This window comes from Convolutriloba macropyga, chromosome 1 (genome assembly GCF_964194025.1).
Source record: "Convolutriloba macropyga chromosome 1, txConMacr16.3, whole genome shotgun sequence".
NCBI classification, from domain to species: Eukaryota; Metazoa; Xenacoelomorpha; order Acoela; family Convolutidae; genus Convolutriloba; species Convolutriloba macropyga.
Genome location: NC_134468.1, coordinates 23,642,651 through 23,651,537, shown reverse-complemented (window position 1 = coordinate 23,651,537; position 8,887 = coordinate 23,642,651). Strand labels below are relative to the sequence as shown.

Genomic DNA, 8,887 nt, shown 5'->3' with positions numbered 1-8,887 from the left:
TAATCTTTCTTTTGTCACCATATCCCTGGAAAGTTTTTTTTACATGTATTTAGATACTTTTTGTGGTATTGAAGAGATAAAATGTACCGAATGGTCCACTTTATTTGGTACGGGCGCTGACTCACAATGACTGATGAAAATTGTCAATTGGCCTGAAAATTCCAAACAACAAAAATCATATACATCTCATCATTTTAATGCAATCAAGATCAATACTCCATGAAAGAAAGCACAATTTCGAAGCTGGCTATTAACTGACACCATACAGTATTATACATATACTGACCAGACAGTATTTTACATCCGGAATTTTAAATACATAGTTTCAGAAAAAAACATATTCATTGGCAAAACCATTGTCTTTTTTATCGCTGCTGGCAACCGAAAAAACAGCTATTTACAATAAAAAGTTCTAGTGCTTCTTTTACAAGCGAGCGTGCATGTTTTTTTGTCATAAAGCTCGTCATCCAGTACTTTTCCAGTTGAGCATAAAATTGCGCATCCAGTACTTTTCTTTTCGATTGAGTTCAGTTGTCCAATTTGCTCTTATGTTAACGATTGAAAGACTTGTTAAAATAAACAACTTTGTCCTATTGAAAACTAATAAGCAATATGGGAACATCTTTACAAATTCTCATTTACGATTAAAAACAAGCTCATTTTTCAGGAAGCAGAGATTTTAATCTTTTGTCGAATTAAAAATTTTGGTTTCATTCAAAGAATTGGTGAGTTCTTTCTCTAGTTTCTTCTCTGTGCTTATAAGCCTGTTTTAAGATCTAATGAAGCCCAGTTGGTCGATTCGAAAGACCATTTTTTCTGATGCATTTTTTCAAGAACTTGTTAAAGAATATCTACTAAATCATCACACGTGGATCATGTTAGTGGATTTCAGCGCACCATTTGTTAGTGAGACTTTTAAATTAATGAAGTAAGTGAGTGAAGTTGGTGACGTTCATGAAATTAGTGTGCTCATATAAAAACGTCCTTTCCCAAATAAGATGTTGGCAGGATTGATACAAGCTTAACAATGGGACAAAAAAAGATCCGGACGACGTGTGCACGATGCGGAGTGGGCAACACTGTGGGACCGGTATTGAAGTTCTCCAAACCGAGCCGTGGGATTGTAAAACCTAGAGTGGCTTTCTTCAACTATCCAAACTAAAGTTTTGCCACATGGACCAACGGTTCAGGGAAGGTACAAACACTTTGAGCCAACGCGATCACATTGCAGTTGCATAAAACTGCGCATGTGAGTACCGCTTAAGGTGATCGCACTCGTCAATGCCAAAAATTTACAGAATTCGGGTTGCTTGTTTTCCAATTGAAAATGGTTAGATCTTACTGCGTCTAAGTCCAACGGGTCACCTTTGAAGGACGATCACTGACTTGCATTCGTAGCAGGCGTACCCTGGCGGCAGACAAACCACTTCGCTACCAATACACAGGAACTAGTGCCCACATGAAAAGCAGATAGTCAGACAAGTGAAGACAAATACCCACCTGTTCCCGGCATTCCAACGAAGAGCAACATAAAACTGGCAAAGTTTGTGAAGGGTGGAGGCTGGTACACGATCCTCTCTCATAGCAGGTCTGCCATGATCGGTTCTGCGCAAGACACACTTTGACTTGATGAACCGCATTGAGGCTTTCTCAAGCTTGCAGCGAACAGAATGCCTGAATTTCAAACTCGTGAACTGTCTTCAAGTTCATAGGTGCAATGCGGGCCTTGCCCAGCACAAAAGCAAGCTTGGTTTTTGTCTCTCCGATAACACTTCAAGTTATATGAGCCCAGGAAAAACCACAGGACTGAATACGTCTCATCAACTATCACCAAACATATGGCGTTCAATATGCTGGAACGGTCATGAAAAATAGTTTCTTCGTATAGTGATCTTGGCTAGCTGTGGTAGTTCTACACACCATACAATGAGTCTATAAACTGTAACCTGAGGTAGCTCGTCATCTCAGCTTTGTCCATTGACATGCCAATTGTCTCTCCGCGTTATGATCTCTGGACTAAATGAGCAACTACAGTAAACGTTGATACAAGACCGACTGGGTGGTATCACCTTGAGACAAAGTTTAAAACCAATCGCTTTGTTAAACTTTTTGTGATGGTGCTGCTGGTATCTCAACTCACAATCAGTCGTTGTTGTGATCCCACTTAATTCGAGGGACGTGCTTGGATTTCTGCCACGATGAAATAATGACTATTGGTTGAGAAGGTTAAGGTCACCCATGATCAATAAGGTCAACCAGATCTGGCACAATACGTACAATCTTCGTAAGCTTTAGCCCATCTAGATGCCGAAGATGTACCATTTCCTTCGATCTAAGGAGAAATTTCTCGTGGTAAACCACTGAATCTAAGAAAGTTATCACAAAGAGTTTTTACAGCTTTCGGAAACAGCTTACCGTGCGCTGAAGCGTGTAATTAGCGCAAGTGGGCAACTCGTTTTCTCCAAATAAAGTACCGCGCACACTGAACTATCACAATTTTTGTTGGTTGATCCTCCCGCTAAAAAAACTCAAGGATAAGTCGATCGCACGGTAGCACTCCTACCTGGCGGAGCATTTCCTCAATGTCGGCTGATACAGCAAGTGAAACCAAAATTTGTCTAAAACCTGACAGATCAATTCGTAGCAGGCGTACCCTGGCGGCAGTCAAACCACTTCGCTGCCGATACACAGGAACTTGTGCCCACATGAGAAGCAGATAGTCTGACAAGTGAAGACAAAACCCCACCTGTTCCCGGCATTCCAACGAAGAGCAACATAAAACTGGCCAAAGTGTGTGAAGGGCGGAGGCTGGTACACGATCCTCTCTCGTAGCAGGTCTGCCATGATCGGTTCTGCGCAAGACACACGTTGACTTGATGAACCGTATTGGGGCTTTCTCAAGCTTGCAGCGAAAAGAATGCTTGAAGTTCAAACTCGTGAGCGGTCTTCAATTTCATAGGTGCAATGCGGGCCTTGCCCAGCACAAAAGCCAGCTTGGTTTTTGTCTCTCAGATAACACTTCAATTTATATGAGCCCAAGAAAAACTACAGGACTGAATACTTCTCAACAACTATCACCAAACATATGGAGTTCAAGATGCTGGAACGGTCATGAAAATTAATTTTGTCGTTTAGTGATCTTGGCTAGCTACGGTAGTTCTACACACCAAGCAAGGAGTCTATAAACTGTAACCTGAGGTAGCTCGTCATCTCAGCTTTGTCCATTGACATGCCAATTGTCTCTCCGCGTTATGATCTCTGGACTAAATGAGCAACTACAGTAAACGTTGATACAAGACCGACTGGGTGGTATCACCTTGAGACAAAGTTTAAAACCAATCGCTTTGTTAAACTTTTTGTGATGGTGCTGCTGGTATCTCAACTCACAATCAGTCGTTGTTGTGATCCCACTTAATTCGAGGGACGTGCTTGGATTTCTGCCACGATGAAATAATGACTATTGGTTGAGAAGGTTAAGGTCACCCATGATCAATAAGGTCAACCAGATCTGGCACAATACGTACAATCTTCGTAAGCTTTAGCCCATCTAGATGCCGAAGATGTACCATTTCCTTCGATCTAAGGAGAGTTTTCTCGTGGTAAACCACTGAATCTAAGAAAGTTATCAGAAAGAGTTTTTACAGCTTTCGGAAACAGCTTACCGTGCGCTGAAGCGTGTAATTAGCGCAAGTGGGCAACTCGTTTTCTCCAAATAAAGTACCTCGCACACTGAACTATCACAATTTTTGTTGGTTGATCCTCCCGCTAAAAAAAACTCAAGGATAAGTCGATCGCACGGTAGCACTCCTACCTGGCGGAGCATTTCCTCAATGTCGGCTGATACAGCCAGTGAAACCAAAATTTGTCTAAAACCTGACAGATCAATTCGTAGCAGGCGTACCCTGGCGGCAGTCAAACCTATTCGCTGCCGATACACAGGAACTTGTGCCCACATGAGAAGCAGATAGTCTGACAAGTGAAGACAAAACCCCACCTGTTCCCGGCATTCCAACGAAGAGCAACATAAAAATGGCCAAAGTGTGAGAAGGGCGGAGGCTGGTACACGATCCTCTCTCTTAGCAGGTCTGCCATGATCGGTTCTGCGCAAGACACACGTTGACTTGATGAACAGTATTGGGGCTTTCTCAAGCTTGCAGCGAAAAGAATGCTTGAAGTTCAAATTCGTGAGCGGTCTTCAAGTTCATAGGTGCAATGCGGGCCTTGCCCAGCACAAAAGCCAGCTTGGTTTTTGTCTCTCAGATAACACTTCATTTTATATGAGCCCAAGAAAAACTACAGGACTGAATACTTCTCAACAACTATCACCAAACATATGGAGTTCAAGATGCTGGAACGGTCATGAAAATTAATTTTGTCGTTTAGTGATCTTGGCTAGCTACGGTAGTTCTACACACCAAGCAAGGAGTCTATAAACTGTAACCTGAGGTAGCTCGTCATCTCAGCTTTGTCCATTGACATGCCAATTGTCTCTCCGCGTTATGATCTCTGGACTAAATGAGCAACTACAGTAAACGTTGATACAAGACCGACTGGGTGGTATCACCTTGACACAAAGTTTAAAACCAAGCGCTTTGTTAAACTTTTTGTCATGGCGCTGCTGGTATCTCAACTCACAACCAGTCGCTGTTGTGATCCCACTTAATTCGAGGGACGTGCTTGGATTTCTGCCACGATGAATTAATGACTATTGGTTGAGAAGGTTAAGGTCACCCATGATCAATAAGGTCACCCAGATCTGGCACAATGCGTACAATCTTCGTAAGCTTTAGCCAATCTAGATGCCGAAGATGTACCATTTCCTTCGATCTAAGGAGGGTTTTCTCGTGGTAAACCACTGAATCTAAGAAAGTTATCAGAAAGAGTTTTTACAGCTTTCGGAAACAGCTTACCGTGCGCTGAAGCGTGTAATTAGCGCAAGTTGGCAACTCGTTTTCTCCAAATAAAGTACCGCACACACTGAACTATCACAATTTTTATTGATTGATCCTCCCGCTAAAAAAAACTCAAAGATACGTCGATCACACGGTAGCACTCCTACCTGGCAGAGGATTTCCTCAATGTCGGCTGACACAGCAAGTGGAACCAAAACTTGTCTAAAACCAAAGAGTACACTGATTAAATTTCGTAGTAAATCAGTCCAGTGAGTACCAACCCTTTGAAATATTAACCTGGGAAATAAGCTGCAACATTGAGTACCCTACGGACTTTTACGGGCTGGTTTCAGGTTAACAACCGGATTGTGCGGTAGGTACCATTCACGTTCCGAGTAACATTATACCTCGTGGGCATCTCTAAACCTTACTATGTGGCCTTTGTCTGAGTCCTCGTTGATGGTACTTGAAAGCTCTTCCGGGTATAGTCAAAAACAGAGTCTAGAAATGCTAGGTGTGGGCATGTTGTTTTGAAGTGCCTTAATGTCAATAAAGTCGGTGCCTACATTCAATTTTTTTTGTCAAGTATGGACGAACTTTAAAGGGTTCGAATGCGTGGTTGTTGCGTGGTGTTACTTTCAGTTTAAGGAATTTGGTGCCAAAAACTTATTCGGTATTTGTACGCTGGACTGTTACTTACTATGCTGTACCGCGCAGACCAAGTCTAATTGCTAGACTATTGGAAAACCAAGAGGTAATGAAACCGGTATCTCACAGAATTAAAGCCGAGGTATCTTTACAGGTTGAGTTCGCCACCTGAAATTCGGTCACTTGAAGGGAACCTTTTACGTTTTTGAGATTGTAGTGGTCTTACTCGCTGATTGCCCACAAGAATGTTTATTTTTTACTTCGAACGGGGCGGACATCACAATTACTGATGTTGTTAGCTGTCAAGGATGTTGATGGATAAACCCTCCCTGATCCATGAAGAAAAGAATTGTGAGAGCTCTTGCAACCTTTATTCATGCATTTTCAAGATTCATGCACTGAGTGAACATATGTTTTTTGCCTCATGAAGGAGATGAACTTTTTTGCTTCGGCCATAACAATTGCTTGCTGTTTGGGAACTTCTTCCTTAAACACACGACACTCCCAAAGGCGATGACTGGCCTCACAGAGAAAGCAACGAATGTAGGACATTGATGCAGTTGCGGTCTGTTTATAAGTGTCTTTTGCTGCGTTGGCAGCAAATGTCTTGGAAGCAACTTTATTCTCAGTAACTGAGTCGGTGCTATCCTCATATCTTGCCTTTGCCGACCTTTGCTTCAATAACTCGACTGCCACGGCCTTCTCCTTCTACCGTTCGCTGAAGTCAGGGAGTGTCAGCTTTATCATATCACTTCAGCCGTAAAAATTGACCACGATTCGTAAATTTTTGGCGGCAGTTCTTACACAGCCGTTTCAAGAAGCGAGGCACTATTTAGGTCACAATCATATGAAATGACCAGAAAACACTGACAAGAATTGAAACACTGGGGGAATAATTTATGGTGCTATCGCTATTATGCATTTTCAGAGGTGGAAAGCTGTTCAACTTGTCAACATGCGCACTGACCACAATTTGTGGCTGACCAAACTTTTGTTTCAAAGTCTTAAGTGCGTCTTTGTACAAAAGGTAAAAGTATTCGAACTTTGTAAAGATAGTTTTGGTTTTCCCTGTTACAAGAGTTTTAACATACCACAGCTTGACGTCATCCGTCAAGAACTGCGAGTCATCTGTCATACCACTCTTAAATTGCCTGTGCCCTTCACGCCACTGCAATAAATTGCCGTTTTTACAGCAACAATTTCATTCCTGGCTGAGGATCATTCTTCATAATCGTAATTGACTCTGTCAACACCTTTTTTAGGTTAACAATATCCAACGAGGGGACGCAGGAGTGGGTACGGCGGGCCACTCCAACACAAAGGATCGGAGTGCTGTCCGTGCATTGGATTTGTTGCAGTAGTAAAAAGAACTAACGGAGGGACAACTTCTCGGGATTAAATACCAAATAGCAAGTATTGAATATTTGGCAAGTACTCAACCAATATTGCACCTACTTTGCGAAAATGCATTATCTATTACTGCCGGAACAATAAATTGGTATGCAACAAGTGATGCCGGTACGTTAAGATTATGTAAGTTCTTGTTTACATTGCCCGCACTTGATGGGAATATTTACAGGAAACACCAGATGTTAAGTTTTGGCAAATTATTTTGAACAATGGGATCTGCAGGGGGAGTTGGCATACCGCACGCCATTGCCGGTGAAGTTGGTGCATATAGCGACTGCGCCTGTTCTTGAGAGTTGTTGATTTGAAGAGGTACATTGTTGTTTACATTGTTAGCCGCAACTTGACCATATGTGTTGAGTTCAGGGGGCATGAGTTACGAGATCGAGCTAGAAAAGCAAAAATGGCAGTGGCTTGATCTGATTTGGCAATGGAAACGGAAAGATGCAGACTCGGTTCATTTGCAGGATCTGCAAGGTTCCCGAACAGTGATGAATTAAACCAATCTTATTAAACATTTTTTGTGCTCTTGAACGTGCTTTTCCCAAAGATAGGCTCGCTCAATTCACCGTGGTTGAGACTACATACAGATGGGGCGTTCAACAACTCAATAAGCTAATGTGCGGCTTGAATTTTTAGTTCTTGTATTTGTTTTTCAATCACGAGCCGCTGTCCGTCTTGCAAACCGCAGCTGTACCTCTTATTAACTTCCAAGTTCCTCTGTTTTAGTTTTAACATTACGAAAATACGTTGACGTTCGATTGATTTTCTCGAGGAATTCAAATGTGAACTTGTTTTTGAGTGGTAAAATGTATTTAACTCTGCTGTCTATGTCTCTTTGTCTTGGACCAAACCATTATTAACATCCGCAGCAGCATTGAATTCTTCGTTTCTCTTGTTTTCATTCTCAAACCATTCTTCAAGGTTTTCACAGGCAGTGTCCTGATCTTCGGACTTTTGCGCGAGATCGATGAGCTCATCATTTGTGTCAACTACACTAGTGAAAGCACCTTTGCACTTGACAATCAGGTATTCAATCTTAACTTTCTTTTCTGGTTTATCAATAGCATTGTTTATTTCGCTATGGATAGTATTATTGAGCAAAGCCTCTATTTTTGAACTCGCTGCATTAACTTTTATGAACTTCTCCTGAAGATGCCTTGATCTTATAAAAGCAGAAACCAAAAGTTTAATTAAGTAAGAGAAGGGAAACCCCCAAAAGAAAGCACGCGCAGACACATTCTCTACGCACTCACAATCTAATTTCATGGTTCCGGGTGCTTTAATTCCTTATCATAACTTGTATGGAGAATGGGAAGGTTTCTTTTAATTTGTCCTTTTGATAAAGAGAAAGCGAGAAAGATAAGCGAATTTTTTTGTTTGAAATAAAAAGTTTTGTTTGCTCAAATAGTGGCAAGCATGAATAAAAAATGACCTGACTTTGACCCAGAAACCTAATTTGTTTTTTTTGTATAGATTTTTTCGGTGCTTGCGTAAAAGTGGTTCCTGTGCATTAGAGGAATGAATGAGGTAATGCTTAATATAAGAAGGAGGTGTGGACGGGTCGTGGAGGTATTGGAATGCTGACAAATCAAATTTGAGCCCCAAGTCAAAGTGAAAGTAATAGCTTTTGTGATTATGTTCAAATATCAACAATATTCAAGGCTGTAGTCTAGTCCAAGATCGCACGAAAGACTGGATATTTACTTTACCGAAAAAAAAATCTTTATCTTTTTGGATTCAAATTATGGTCGAGCTAAAAATTTTTTGTCAAGACATTGTAGGAAGAACAACTTACATCTAAACAGAGTCAGACGTGAACTCTTTTGGCCCGATCAATTCAAGGTTGCCAGTAAAGAAAAGTAATTGAAATTTTTCGCATGTCAAAATTTGGCTCTGAAATTTTGAAGAGATTTTCAAGGTTGCGTTCATAAAAGAAA

The 8,887-nt window shown here is 41.3% G+C and overlaps 1 protein-coding gene across 1 annotated transcript in view; it reads left to right on the top strand.

The window, feature by feature from the left end:
* The window catches only part of LOC142347436 (COP9 signalosome complex subunit 6-like), a 527,653-nt gene that overhangs the window by 160,660 nt on the left and 358,106 nt on the right, over positions 1 to 8,887 (top strand). The window lies entirely within an intron of this gene.